The sequence below is a fragment of the Zootoca vivipara genome, chromosome Z1 (genome assembly GCF_965207765.1).
Source record: "Zootoca vivipara chromosome Z1, rZooViv2.hap1.1, whole genome shotgun sequence".
In the NCBI taxonomy this organism is placed as follows: Eukaryota; Metazoa; Chordata; class Lepidosauria; order Squamata; family Lacertidae; genus Zootoca; species Zootoca vivipara.
Window position 1 is genome coordinate 7,975,665 of NC_142583.1, and position 14,748 is coordinate 7,990,412.

At 42.7% G+C, this 14,748-nt stretch overlaps 1 long non-coding RNA gene across 7 annotated transcripts; it reads right to left on the bottom strand.

Moving 5' to 3' along the window:
* Positions 1–1,767: 1,767 nt before the first annotated feature.
* Positions 1,768–13,745, bottom strand: LOC132592685 (uncharacterized). 7 transcript variants are annotated; one of them, XR_015947151.1, is made up of 5 exons: positions 13,642–13,743; positions 10,555–10,699; positions 4,028–4,115; positions 3,636–3,784; positions 1,768–2,952 (listed from the first exon to the last, which is right to left on the bottom strand). It is a non-coding gene; the product is annotated as an uncharacterized LOC132592685 (long non-coding RNA). The 7 variants fall into 7 exon arrangements; XR_015947153.1 differs by lacking the exon at positions 10,555–10,699 and adding an exon at positions 11,055–11,164; XR_015947154.1 differs by lacking the exons at positions 10,555–10,699; positions 13,642–13,743 and adding exons at positions 11,055–11,164; positions 13,175–13,420.
* Between the last annotated feature and the right edge of the window lie 1,003 nt (positions 13,746–14,748).

Sequence of the window (14,748 nt, forward strand, 5' to 3'; positions counted from 1 at the left end):
ATTGCAAGTTGCAGAAGTAATGAAATGCAGTGTGATTGGGCAACAATTAGATATCATCTCCACTTGCCCACACACTTACATTGATTGTTAAAGAATTAGACTTTCCACCCCATTTTATGTAAATGCAGCAGAGGTATGATTTTTTAAAAAAGGCTACCCCCATTTTGTCTTGTTTTGCCCTTAATCTTTGGTTTATCAGGGATCTGGGTTGGTTTCAACCATAGTAAAGGTAAAGGTACCCCTGACCATTAGGTCCAGTCGTGACCGACTCTGGGGTTGCACGCTCATCTCACATTATTGGCCGAGGGAGCCGGCGTATAGCTTCTAGCTCATGTGGCCAGCATGACAAAGTCACTTCTGGCGAACCAGAGCAGCACACGGAAACGCCGTTTACCTTCCCGCTGTAGCGGTTCCTATTTATCTACTTGCATTTTGACGTGCTTTCGAACTGCTAGGTGGGCAGGAGCTGGGACCAAGCAACGGGAGCTCACCCCGTCACAGGGATTCGAACCGCTGACCTTCTGATCAGCAAGCCCTAGGCTCAGTGGTTTAACCCACAGCGCCACCTGGGTCCCTGGTTTCAACCATAGCTTGCAGCAAACCTCAGTTGCAGAGCACATGCATGCAAAAAGTCCCAGGTTCAACCCTGGCAACAACTGTTAAAAGGTTCACCAGGAGCAGGACCTCTGCTTGAGACCTTGAAGCACCATTGTCAGGTGCAGTAGACAGAACTGAGACGGGCCAATGGCTGAACTCGGTGTAAGGTAGCATTATATGCTCAAGTGATGCACTTTAATTAAACTGCAGTTATAGCTGGAATTAGGCAGGAAAACATGCTAGTTTGTTTTATAGAGGCTGAACCAAATGCCTACAGTTTTCTAGCCAAGAGTCTGACTGAAGATTCAGCCAATCATGAATTACAAAACTTGGGTAGGATCAGGATGACAAAACCACAATTGAACAAAGTAAATTATATTTATATTTATATTTTTAAAAAAACAGTGCTTCGATCTATTGTCTTGGTTCTTTTTAAATGAAATAATAACTCTGCTGAAAAAAAGTTTCAGATTGGAACCTGTGAAAACTGCCCACTGTGGGCAAGTTGTCTTCAAATATTTGTTTGTTCGTTTGCTAGCTTTTTATTAATTTAATTTCTATACCACGATTCATCCAAGAGTCGCAGGGCCGTTTACAATATCAAAACACAAAATAGCCTGTTCTTTGGCTCCGTAGAATTCAGGTGCTTATGTTGAAAATTATCTCACCTACTTGACTTTATATCTCCTTACAGTGTGGCCTGGTCCATAAGTCCTGGAATACTGGAGATGATTGTGTCAACCTATGCCTGGGGTTATATTAAAACCTTCTGTGGAAATGCCTGAGGTTATATTAAAACCTTCTGGGTTGCTGGATAATGCAACAATCCAGCATCTATCTGCTGCTACCTCGAGGCCTCGATCCAGCACGTGGGCAGAAAAATGTCCACTGAAATAATGGGTTGTGTCCAAGGAGGCAGCGGCGACAGCTCCAGGGGGCTGAGCCATTTTGGGTGCCCTCAATATTTTGGGAGGGGGCTGGGGCACCCCAATGTTGAGGGATCAGAGGAGGCTGGGTGTGGAACTGAGCACAGAAGTGTGATGGGGAAGAGGGTGGAAGCAGCCTCTCGCCGGTGGTAGGGCCAGGAGGAGGTGGAGGAGGAGCCACCGGCTATTGAAGCAGCATGGCCGCCATGTCAGGTGATATGCAAAACCACTAACTCACACTCTCTCTCTTTTAGTTTTTTATTTATACTTTTCAAATGTAGACATTTCATTAGTTTTGCAATCAATTTAACTTCCCCATATTTTGACTTCCTTCCCCCTCTTTCTGCGGTTCCTTAAATTTATTTTTTAATATCTTCTGCATATGCAAGTTCATTTAACTTGCTCATTTAATTATCTACTATAAATATATACTCTTATAAAAATAATCCTGCTAATGTTTTTATCTGTTTACATTTTATCTGTAAATATTCAGTAAACCATTTCCATTCTTTTATATAAAAAAAGTTTGTTATCTTGATTTTTTATTCTTCTGGTAAGTTTCGCCACTTCTACATATTCCATAAGTTTTTGTATTCGTACTTCCTTTGCTGGGACTTCTGCTTCTTTCCACTTTTGGGCAAGCAACATTCTTGCTGCTGCTTGCTACATTAATAAGTTTCTATACAGTTTAGGTAGTTCTATCCCTATAATTCCCAAAAGAAAAGCCTCTGGGTTTTTTTTAATAACATTTATTTTGAACATCCTTTTCAATTCATTACATATCATTTCCCAGTAAGCTTTAACCTTACTACATGACCACCACATATGATAAAAAGGCACCAACTCTTCAGCACATTTTCACTGTGCCTGTATTAAATGCTGAACATAATATCCAGTTCTGATTAAAACAGCGGCAGCAACTTTGGAATTACTTCTCATTTGAAACACCTCCTGTTATTATGGCCTGTGTGTGTAAAGGCACATATAATAAGTTTAAAGTAAATCAATGATTCCAGGCAGGGCATTTGAAATCAACCTAATATGTATCTGTTTCCCATGGAAGTATCTGGGCCATAATAGAAGCAGCAAAACTAGAAGTATTTCAAAAGGTGGTTTAAAAAATGGCTTGGCGATCTTTATAATAATAAGTTTGAATATCCAAAATGATTCACTGTAAATTTTAGGCTATAATTTAAGCGAACTTAGCCAACCTGAAATTATTGAGGTTTTGCAAATGCGTAACTGAAAAGGACTTGTGGTAGAAAACTTGAGCGGACGTTTGGGAGATCCAGTTTCTATTTTTGTTTGCTCCACAAATTTCCTGTGTGACTCTGGGAAAGCAAGGCAGAACTTGACTTTCATTGGAGGCAAGCATTCTCAGCAGGCAGAGAAAGAGAGGTGGAGATTTAAGAGTTCCCAAGAACAAATGCTGCAATACAAAAAGAAAAAGAAAAGAAACTACTGTAAGTGACTCACTTCCTTAAAAAATGACGTTTTAAAATACAGTATGCCCCCACACTACAATATTGATCATGATCAGATGTATAAGCCACCTTCAGAGAGTTTTTGAAGACTTGTTATACTTGTGTGTGTGTGTGTGCATTGTTAAGTAAACAAATAATGCAACAACACTGGAACTACCGGTACATTTACTACGAACTTTTCCTCAGCCAGAGATGGCACCTGCAGTTGGGGAATATGGACTCTTGCAAACTTCCATGATCCCCACCTGTGAATGGCAGCTGGATGAACAGGGCCGTCTTAAGCATGCCCGGCGCCACCGTGGTGCGACGGATCCCTCCGGCGCCCCCCCCCCGCCCCATTTCCCAGCGCGGCGGGCGCAGCTGCACTGTGCCACCCAGTCTGCCGTAGGGCCGGCCCTGAAGCCACTGAACAGCGGAGGCACGCCTGGGGCAGCCTCAGCCACGCCTCTCAGCAGGCAGAGCGGCGCCCCTGGTGGCCTGGCGCCCCACGCCACCGGAGGCGGGCCTAGAGCCGGCCCTGTGGATGAATGAAGAGCTACGAGATTGAACTCAGAAATAAGCGAAGCCATTTCTCTTTTTAGGGAGGAAGTCATTAGCTTAATTCCAATCTGAGCTATGGAGTACTCACCTAGAAACAATGTTTGGTAATCATGTGGTGCCTCTTTGCTGATGCAAGGCTTTTTGATACAATGGAGCAGAACAGCGATCAATTACAGAGATCCCCTTCTGCAGTTCCCACACGCTCACCCAAATTCTGCTCCAGAGAGTTGGAGGATGCTGTAGAACATACACAATTTTTTGCAAAGATGATTTCCTAATGTTATTCATATTTGTATGCTATTTCCACTAATGTGCATTTTTATGCAACCCTTATCCTAATGTATTTGATACACTAGTGCATTTTGGTACACATTACTTGGCTGGAGAGGTGCATTACAAAATTTGGAGAAGAGCAAATTTCAACAAATGACTGGTTTTGGTTCACATATAGTTTCGGAAAGAGTAAATTGGCAAGTTTACCTTTAAACATGAACAGATTTGAATTTCTCCCCCTCTGTACTCCAACACCATCAGAGGAACCCTTTCCAGCCATGTTCTGCTCACTTTACTGGTGCCGGGTCAAGAGAGGTGAGAGGTTGAGCTAAGACAGGCATGTCAAACATGCGGCCCTCCAGATGTTTTGGACTACAATTCCCATCTTCCCCAACCACTGGTCCTGCTAGCTAGGGATCATGGGAGTTGTAGGCCAAAACATCTGGAGGGCCGCATGTTTGACATGCCTGAGCTAAGATGATGTAATATTTGTGTTTCACTTTTCCAACAACAAATGTTGAGCTCAAAGTGGCTCACAATAACCACAATAGCATTAAGAAAATAACAAACATTGCAATCATTATAATATAAAACACAATAGCATACAAATCAAAGAACAACAACAAATTCACCAAAAACTACTACTGCTACTATCATTATTATTATTAAAATTTGTTACTTGCTTTACCTTGCCCAGAGCAACCCAAAGTGACTTACAACCAGACAGACAGACAGACAGACAGACAGACAAAAATACAATTGAATAAAGTCATTGGGCACATAGTATTGTCAGGATATTTCCTAATCACACGGAACCTTACTCCAGAGCAACAACAAAAATAGATTAGATGTTGGTTATAAAATGCATTGCTTTTTAGTACTGCAATGAGTGGAAGCCTCATTCACTTTGCATGAATTTTAGACACTTACACAGAACTATACATTAAAAAAAGCATTTTGAGTGGGTGGCCAAGATCATTGAGTGAGTGGTGGCTAGCCAGTGGGATCAAACCACTGTTGTTGCTGGGCGCCAGATTCTTGCTAACTTCTGCTTCACCTCTGCCTTGTCCGGAATCCCCTTGCCTAGTTCTGCTGCTCGTTGTAATGTTGCAAAAATATAGGCAGATTATTGTTCAGATTCAGAAAGACCCTGTAAAGCTCCTCTCAGATCAAACTGTTCAGATATAAACACAGAGGAAGGTAAAGGTAAAGGGACCCCTGACTGTCAGGTCCAGTCGCGGACGACTCTGGGGTTGCGGCACCCATCTCGCTTTACTGGCTGAGGAAGCCAGCATACAGCTTCCGGGTCATGTGGCCAGCATGACTAAGCCACTTCTGGCAAACCAGAGCAGTGCACGGAAATGCTGTTTACCTTCCCGCCGGAGCGGTACCTATTTATCTACTTGCACTTTGACATGCTTTCAAACTGCTAGGTGGGCAGGAGCAGGGACCGAGCAACGGGAGCTCACCCCGTCGCGGGGATTCGAACCGCCAACCTTCTGATCGGCAAGCCCTAGGCTCTGTGGTTTAACCCACAGAGCCACCCGCGTCCCTACAGAGGAAGGCAGTGCCTGAGAAAATTAATGATCCAAAGAACTCTGATAAGAGCCCTGATGGGTCAGACTAAAAGTCTATGGAGTTCATCATTGTGTCCTCTCTGTGGCCTATGAGAAACCTCCAGGTTCTGGAGGACATGACAGAAATGAGTTTCCAATATTTAAAACAATTCCCTCCATAGACTACAATTAATAGCCAAATGTTCAAGACTGGATGAGGGCAAGAGAGGAACAGGGAGGTGCTAAGAAGGAAGGAGGGTTATGCAGACACATGGCCTGCATTTCAAATGCTAAACAGAACCCCCACAAGTGCAGAGAATATAAATCAGATCGGAGAAACAAAATGTGGAAAATAAAACTGCTAAGAACAAACAGAAAGAAGGAACTGTGCTTTTAATTTGCGCACACAGACAAATAAGCACAGGACCAAAAATTCTCTGTCTGTCTCCAAAGAGTTGTGGTGTGAAATGACAAGGAACTGTGTCGTATCTCTGTTTATTTTCCTCCACATTCTGCCTCCGGCTCCAGTTGTCAATGTCTGGGAGTTCCTGTGCAGAAGGAAGACCCATTATTTCTTCCTTTTTGCCCTCTCCCTCTCTCACCTCTTTCATCAGACCTAGCTGTGCCCTGCTCCGTATTTAACAAAATTAAAATGATGTGACTTGATACCCTTTGATTCTACCTTAGGCTGCAATCCTGTGCACACTCACTCATCTGAGAGTATGATCCTTTGAACACAGTGGAGTATACTGTACTTCTGAATAAACTGGCACAAGGTGACGCTGTTAGCTAAATTGGCCTCTTAACATTCCACTTGGGATTACTGGTTGGGCTAACCATAATTTGCTGGGAACCCTGCTGAAAATGGCACATTAGATTTGAAAGCATGCCATAATCATAGGAATAACAGGGTTTGAATTTATGCACTTTCAACATTATTGAGGGACCATTCACTTTGATGAATTATTGAGGGACCATTCACTTTACTCAAGGTAGACCAACTGAAATTAATGGGCCTAAGCTACTTGTGCTCATTAATGTCAATGGATCTAATTTGATTTAATGGTAGTTGAACCCAAGGGTGACAACTTGAATAAAATATTGGGGGGGGGAGGTAAGCCCCACCCTCCATAATTGATCACAAGATGTCCAAACATATACCATTTGAATGCCAATGTTCATTACTTTTGGGGGGCTCTGGCCCCCTCAAATATTTTATTGGGGGGCAGAAGGGACCTCAGCCCCTATGAGTTGGTTCCTTTGGTTGAACCCTATGGTGGTATTCAACACCAGTCCTACTCAGAGTAGAAGCTAATGGCGATGACTAAGTTAGGCTCATTAATTTCAATGAGTCTACTCTGAGTAAGACTTACAGTAGTTGAATTCGGCACTGTGTCCACATTTGCAACATTTTTGTTGTTTCCAAATGACATACCTTATAGTTGCAGTTTCAAACTGTCCGGACTTACTTCTTTTGAGTGCATTTAATCCTCCTTTATATTTACATCACAGTATCCTTATCTCTCAGGTTATCTTTACACCCATATGTGCTTGTGTGTGTTTCTCAGGCACACTGACAAAACAAAAGACTTGCATCAACTAATAATGAAGGGAGTGCCCTTGAGGGCCACTCAAATTCACGCTCAGCTGCCAATTTCATTCCAGCTAAAAGTGTCCTGGCTTTGAATCCTGTCTCACACCTTTTTCAATACGAGAACCATCTTGGCAGCTCTGGTTCACCTGGGGAATCCTTCACCAGCTGCCATTGCAACTGCTGGCCCACATCCTCCAGTGCCATTTGCTCCTATGAACGTAGCGTATTTATTATGTTGACAGCTATTTGACTATGTGTTTCCTTTCTGCAAACACTTTCCAGATACTGCTGCAATGCAGTGTGTGTGTGAAACTTTGGGAAGATATGTTAAAATGTGAAGCAATATTTAAAGAGTAACAAATGTTTGTTGCATAAACAAGGGCTAAATCATTCCAGCAGGTTTGATATAAGCCTTCCGAGAAAAGTGTTATTAATAAACATAATTAATCTCAGCGAGAGAGTACACAGAGCGATATGCCACAGCGAGCACATAAATTTATTTCCCAATGATTATTTAAAAGGTGAATAGAGTGACCTCTGTATTTACATGGGGGGGAAATGCCTTCTCCTCCTAACTGAGCCCAGCAGCTTCCTACATACATAGAAATGCCACCTATAGTCAAGCATTACTCTTAGGTGAAAGTAAGCATATGAGAAGAAAGAACAGGAATTAATGGACCATCTCTGCCACACATCAACAGGGGTCAGCAAAATTTTCCAGCAGGGGGCCGTGCCCACCGTCCCTCAGACCTTGTGGGGGACCGGACTATATTTTGAAAAAATAATAATGAATGAATTCCTATGCCCTGCAAATAACCCAGAGATGCATTTTAAATAAAAGGGCACTGTAAGGGGGAGGGCTTATAGGGAACAGCCCCCCTCATCAGGAGCAGCCCATCTCCCAGCAGTAATGAAAGCGAAGGGTCGGAAGGGGAAAGTCAGGAGACGGAGAGGGAGTGCCAGAGCTCTGACAACATCCAAGAACCACTGCTCCTCATACAGGAAGAGAGGGAGGGGGAAAGAGAGGATGGGACTCAGACGGGCCAGAGACCTTTCCCCCCAACACCGGAATTAAGGAGGAGGAGAAAGGGGAGGAGGTTCGCTGTCCTGCGTCTCTTATGTTGGTCCAGGTCGCGAAAGGGGGCAGTGCCGGATTCTGATTCGGACTGATGAGACATGAAACCAGCAGCTCACTTCACTGTAAATAATGTGCACCAATAAAAGTTCCTGAAAGACAAGCATGTTGAGGGCCGTTACTCAAGAGTAGTCACAAAAACTCTGACAGGCACATTCTACTCATGTAAAAACATGCTGATTCCCGGACCATTAGAAGGTGATTGGGCTGGATCTGGCCCCCGGGCCTTAGGTTGCCTACCCATGCATCACAATTCTCATCACTCTCCATCTTCCAGGATTCTAAAACATGCTGGCCTCGGTAGAGCCTGTATGGATTGAAAAAGCTCCCCAATTAGATCACTCACCTTCCATAAGTTTGAGGGCAATGAAAAGAGGGATAGAGGATGGACAGAGCCAGGTCACATCCACACCATATACAAGGTGTGACCGGAAAGTTTGGTGAATGGTCATAGAAACCGGACAGTGAAAAATATTCAAACATACAATCGGCATTGGAAACCCATGAAATACTCACAATTGTGTACAGAGATGAAGCTGTAACTCAAAAGAGAGTGTATGAGTGGTTTAAGTCAGTGTTTCCCAACCTTGTGCCTCCAGCAGTTTTCGGACTACAATTCCCATCATTCCTGACCACTGGTCTTGCTAGCTAGGGATGATGGGAGTTGTAGTCCCAAAACATCTGGAGGCACAAGGTTGGGAAACACTGGTTTAAGTGATTCTGTGAAAGGTAGCAAGCCACCAAAGATGACCCTCGGTCTGGCAGACCATCAGTGAGCAGAACGGCAGCAAATGTCGACAGAGTTCATGAGTTATTGATGTGGCATCGGTGTCTGTCCATCTGAATGATGGTGGAAGAATTGCATATTCCACGTGAAATCATTATTGAAGTTACTGAGTTGTCCCACCCTCCATATTCTCCCGATCTGGCCCCACCAGATTTCTTTCTTTTTCCAAAACTTAAATCTGCACTGAAATGGCACAGATTTCCCAACATTTCACACGCCCAAGCTGCTGTGACGAGGGAACTGAAAGCAGTACGAAAAGAGGACTTCTCTAGAAAAGTCTCCAACAGTTCTACAGACGTTCTCAGTAGTGCATTGTAACAGAGGGGGGCTACTTTGAAGGCCTGTAAGGTGTGTATGTTTGAATGTTTCTCGCTGTCCGGTTTTTGTGACCATTCACCAAACTTTCCAGTCGCACCTTGTATTTTAAAGCACACATCTTCCCCCAAAGAATTCTGGGAAGGGTGGTAGGAGCTCTTGTGAGGGGTAAAGTAAAATTTTGTGTGCTCTAAATGCAACCCTGCTCCTCCGTTCTTCTGCAATTTACATGAGCTTAATTGCAGCCCCTGAAGAGGGCTTCCATAGACAGGCATCATCCAGCCAAAATTCAAAATCAATTACTGGGATATACTCTACATGTAGTTTCTCCTATAAAGCCGACAGGACTGGCTGCATTGACTGACCAGTCCCAGCTCAAGTTGACACACACACACACACACACTCATGTGATTGCAATAATTATGAAATAAAATACAGTGAATTACATCATGCTTAGAATAGCCATAAAAACTAATTCCCTGGTATGATATTGATTCCAGTAAAAAACAAAACAAGTTTTTTTTTCCCTCTGAAAGATCTCCATTGAATTTTTTTCATAGTTTGCTTGTATCGCGTTATTTTGTTCAATATCATTAAGTGAAGCTTTAAAAGAGGGAAATCTGGGACAATCTCCTCCACAGCACTTAGAGCTTAGTTCTAGAAAAATATTGGCATGTTTTGAAATACTTTCCCCTTCTCTTGACACTTTGATGATGTTGTGCATGAATTCAATTTCATGTGAGTAATACCACTGAATTTGTATCCAGGGAAAGTTTCGCCGTCTTCATTTTTGCTTTTCTTGGAGCCCTGTGAGAAAACAAGCTGGCAATTCTGATGACATGGAAGGTTGTGATAGTTTGGAGATGAAATGCAAAATGTTGTATTTTTATTTATTTATTTATTTGAAGTATCAATACCAATAGCTCCGGGGTAAGGTGCATACTGTACATTCATGCTTCCTTCAAATCTACTTTTGGTGCTGTGGTCTAAACCACCGAATCTCTTGGACTTGCTGATTAGAAGATCGCCAGTTCAAATTTCCCACGATGGGGTGAGCTCTTGTTGCTCTGCCTCAGCTCCTGCCAACCTAGCAGATTGAAAGCATGCCAGTGAAAGTAGATAAACAGGTACCACTGAGGCAGGAAGGTAAACAGTGTTTCCGTGCTCACTGGCTTCTGTCATGGTGTTCCATTGTGGCGGAAGTGGTTTAGTCATGCTGGCCACATGGCCCAGAAAGCTGTCTGTGGACAAATCCCTTGGGCTGAAAGCGAGATGAGCGCCGCAACCCCGTAGTTGCCTTTGACTGGACTTAACTGTGTCCAGGGGTCCTTTACCTTTTTACCTTACCTTCAAATCTCTCCTCAGAATCCCCCCTTTTTCATGAAGCCTTTGGCATAGCCCACTAGTGCCATCATGGAACTGCGCCAGTGTAGAGATGCCGCAAAATTATCTGCTTCCAGCAGAAGGCGAGGGAAAGGAAACAAGGGCAGAGCTGTGAATCAAACAGAAACATTCCAGACTGCCTCTCCCCTCCTTTGCAAGTGGATTCTCTGGGCTCAAAGGAACATTTAATTATGAGAATTCTTTCGCATAGTACACTAGTTTTCTTGGGAGATTTTTATATTAAGCAAAGGCTCTTGAAAATAGGTTCTGTCTCCTGTTGCATGCAGTAGTGCTATCAGGGCACTACTTTAAAACAGGGATACACTCAGCAGAATGAACAGGAGGGCTTCCAAGCCCTGGAATCCAGCTTACCGCATTTTGAAGTAAGTGAAGTAATACACACTGCCATTGAATTGGGGGGGGGGGGGCTTCACAAGACCATGAAGCCCAAAGTCTAAAATTACCTAACTGAATCACTGATTGTATTTGGCTTGATCATCCAGTTCAGCAGTGGAAAGAATGCTTGTCATTGAACAGCTTGGCATCCACAGAATTAAGAGATTTAAAGGCTGGCCTGTAATAAAGCGGAAGGAATAAAGTGTCCAGGACATTGATATCTGCTGATAAAAAAAAATCTGGGATATTGCAGTCAGGAAAACAATAATACAGTGTTCAAAAGCCCAACGCAGAGATAAATCCATTTATATCAACATGCTTACGCATGCTATCCAACTTTTGTAGGATAGCCGTGTGTCAGATGCAAATATAAAAAATACTTTTAAAATGGTTAATGTATATTCAAGGGCCCAGTTAATATTTGAAGGTATAAGACTTCAAAAGTGGCATAATAGCACCCTTTTTTGGGAGGGGTGTGTGTGATTTCAAGACTAGCCATAAATCTCTCAGTTTTTGCAGTTTGGGATAGGAACCGCAAAAACTCATATCAAAACAGCTGAATCTACAGTGTGCAATCTTAAACTTTATCAGTACAATATGAGAACATGAAATTATTTTCTTGGGAACTTTGAGTTTCTCTTGATTTCTTTGCAGATGTAAGAAGTTGCTCGGTGGCTGGCGTTGGACTGCTGTGGTTTATCAGGTGAGCTGTCCTCATGGGCTAAACTAATCTGACTGAACCTTTCCTGTTCATTTCAACCACTGTTCAGCATTTTTGATCTGACAACTTAATGCCACCCCACCAGAAAATATATGTTCTTTCCAAAAACAAATGTTTTTCATATTAACAATGTAGAGAACTTCAAGGGGTGAGGTTATCTTGAGATAATCACACCCTTAAGGGATCACAAGGACATAGATCATAGTAATCCAATCTCAAATGGTAACTTTCTAATTGCAAGGAGGTCACTGCCAAATGTAGATCTGCATTTTCTCTGCATTTTCTTTATTTAAAGCTGAGCAAAACAGAACATATAATGATCTTAGTATCACCCATCATTTGCCGCAAAAGCCTCACTTGTAAAACTGAACATGCAGTTTTACTGCACGCAGATTTCAAAACAGTTTAGCATCCAACTGATTAACCTCCAACTAGCCAGTTGAAAGCACTTTATTGATATGATAGGTTCTCCACGTGTTGTAATCATTTAAGAAAAGGTGATAGCCACAAGAGTCAGACCAGGCACCCCCAAACTTCGGCCCTCCAGATGTTTCGGACTACAATTCCCATCATCCCTGACCACTGGTCCTCTTAGCTAGGGATCATGGGAGTTGTAAGCCAAAACATCTGGAGGGCCGCAGTTTGGGGATGCCTGTTCTAGACCTTTAAAACACATCCAAAGCACATTTCCCTCAAGTAATTTTGGGCAATGTGGTTTACCTTCACATAGGTACAGGTCCCATCAACCCTTAACAAACTACTGTGTCCAGAATCCTTTGAAGGAGGAAATGTGCTTCCGACATGCCGTAAATGAATAGTGTAAATGCAGCCCCTGTCCCCGTATATGGTGTGAGTTTTTTCCCTTCTTACACATACCGTAGTACATACAAACTATACTGTGACAGTACAGTTTCTCACTGCCTCTATTCCAACCTGTGTTATCCAGAACACCATGCCATTATAAACCATTGCTAATATAGTAGGAAAGAGTGTGGTTGTTCCCCCCCCTCTCTGCTTTCTATCCACAGGCAAACACACAATCCTGAGGCTTTTCTGCTCAGCTCCACTCTCCTAGTGGCATTGCTAGTAGTTTGTATTTATAAAATGGGAAATGAGAGATAGGGAGGGGAGAATAGCTCTTCCCCTGGTCCAGGGGCTGCTACTGGGACATGCGGAGGAGGAAATAGATGAAGAAAACTGTTGCTAATACTTGGCCTGGACAAACAGGCCAAACCCTCGCCAAAGGATAAATGGACATAAATCTGACATCAGGAACCACAAGACAGAGAAACCAGTAGGAGAACACTTCAATCTCCCAGGACATTCTATACAAGATCTCAAAGCAGCTGTTTTATTACAGAAAAAATTCAGGAAAAAGACTGGAAAGAGAAGTTGCTGAATTGGAACTCATTACCAAGCTTAAAACCATGGAGCCACCTGGGATGAACAAAGACATTGGATTCTTACCTCATTATGCATGATCAAGCTTTCTTTAGCGCCTCAGCCCTTGCTTTTTCCCCGCAAGACCAATTGCAGTCATCAGCAGTCGTTAACAGCCATCTACAGGTTTACCACTCCCATCAGCCCATCACCCATTCCCACCCACCCCCACCCTCTGTATATACATAAGGGACTGACTCTTCTGTTTCAAGTGTATCTGAAGAAGTGTGCATGCACACGAAAGCTCATACCAAAATAAAAAACTTAGTTGGTCTTTAAGGTGCTACTGAAGGAATTTTTTTATTTTGCTTCGACTCAGACCAACACGGCTACCTACCTGTAGCTAATACTTGAGACACCTATAGCGGTAAAACAGAGGGAAGGCACCTCCCATTTATCTGAGACTTGCAGAAACTGCTGCCATGCTGCCTAGTTGAACAATGCATTGAGTAAACCAATGTGAATATTCATATAGTGTACAAATGGTCTTGTACCTCATATAAGGGTCATCAATGGTTGTTTGTATGCAGGAATTCTAGTAGATGTCTGCATCTCCTAGACGTCTGCATCCTGGCTGTAGCCAGCCCTGATGGTGCCTCATGTGTTAGCTAACTTTGCTAATCCTGTAGCTATGTAATCCCTCCATTCTTTGGATTATTTACTAGAAACAAGTCATTGTTTTGCTTTGCTTTTCCACACCCACTAGATATTCTTTTAATGGCATTGTGTGCCTCTTTGTCTGGCATCCCAGTTTCATGATGACTAACATCGGGTGTAAATAGCCTACTGATGGAATTTCACAGAAAACAAATTTACTTTGAAAAGCTGATTAGTTTCACAGTAAGGAAGTAAAAACTAGAAAATTAGGAGCAAGGAGAGGTGCAGGGAGTCCTGACGCTGGTCTGAGAAACTGTCAACAGAAACCGTTCTAAGAAAAGGGGTTTCATGAGTTTTCAGGGGCAGGGGATATTTCTAAGAAACTAGCTTGGAGTTGAGTATATGTTACCTCATATGAAAAGGTGTTGAATATTTTATTTTGGTCTATGTTAAACACTTCTAAAAGGCCTTGTAAGCTACCCAGTCATAACCACAGCTTCCCACAGGAAGAGGAACTCAGAAGGCTGCAATGGAGAGTTTTGCTGGCCATTATGAGGGCAAGTGAAGCTTCTTTCTTTCTTTCTTTCTTTCTTTCTTTCTTTCTTTCTTTCTTTCTTTCTTTAGAAAGCAAACATAAAAATAGATCCAAAGAACACCCTTGGGTGAATAAAGTAAGCTAAATCTAACCTCCCACTGCAAAAATCCTCAGAAATTACCCCATCCCTCTTATAACTTGGGGGTGAGGGATTTGTTTTCTCCTCTCGCTATGAACATTCAAAAAGAGCAGAGCCAATTTGGTTGGCTGAGTTCCAGTAGAAACTGCCTGTACATCTTCAAGTACTTTTTCAGTACAGTGGTACCTCAGTTTATGAACACAATTGGTTCTGGAAGTCTGTTCATAAACTGAAGCGTTCATAAACTGAAGCGAACTTTCCCATTGAAAGTAATGGAAAGTGGATTAATCTGTTCCAGACGATCCGTGGAGTACTTAAACTGAAGCATTC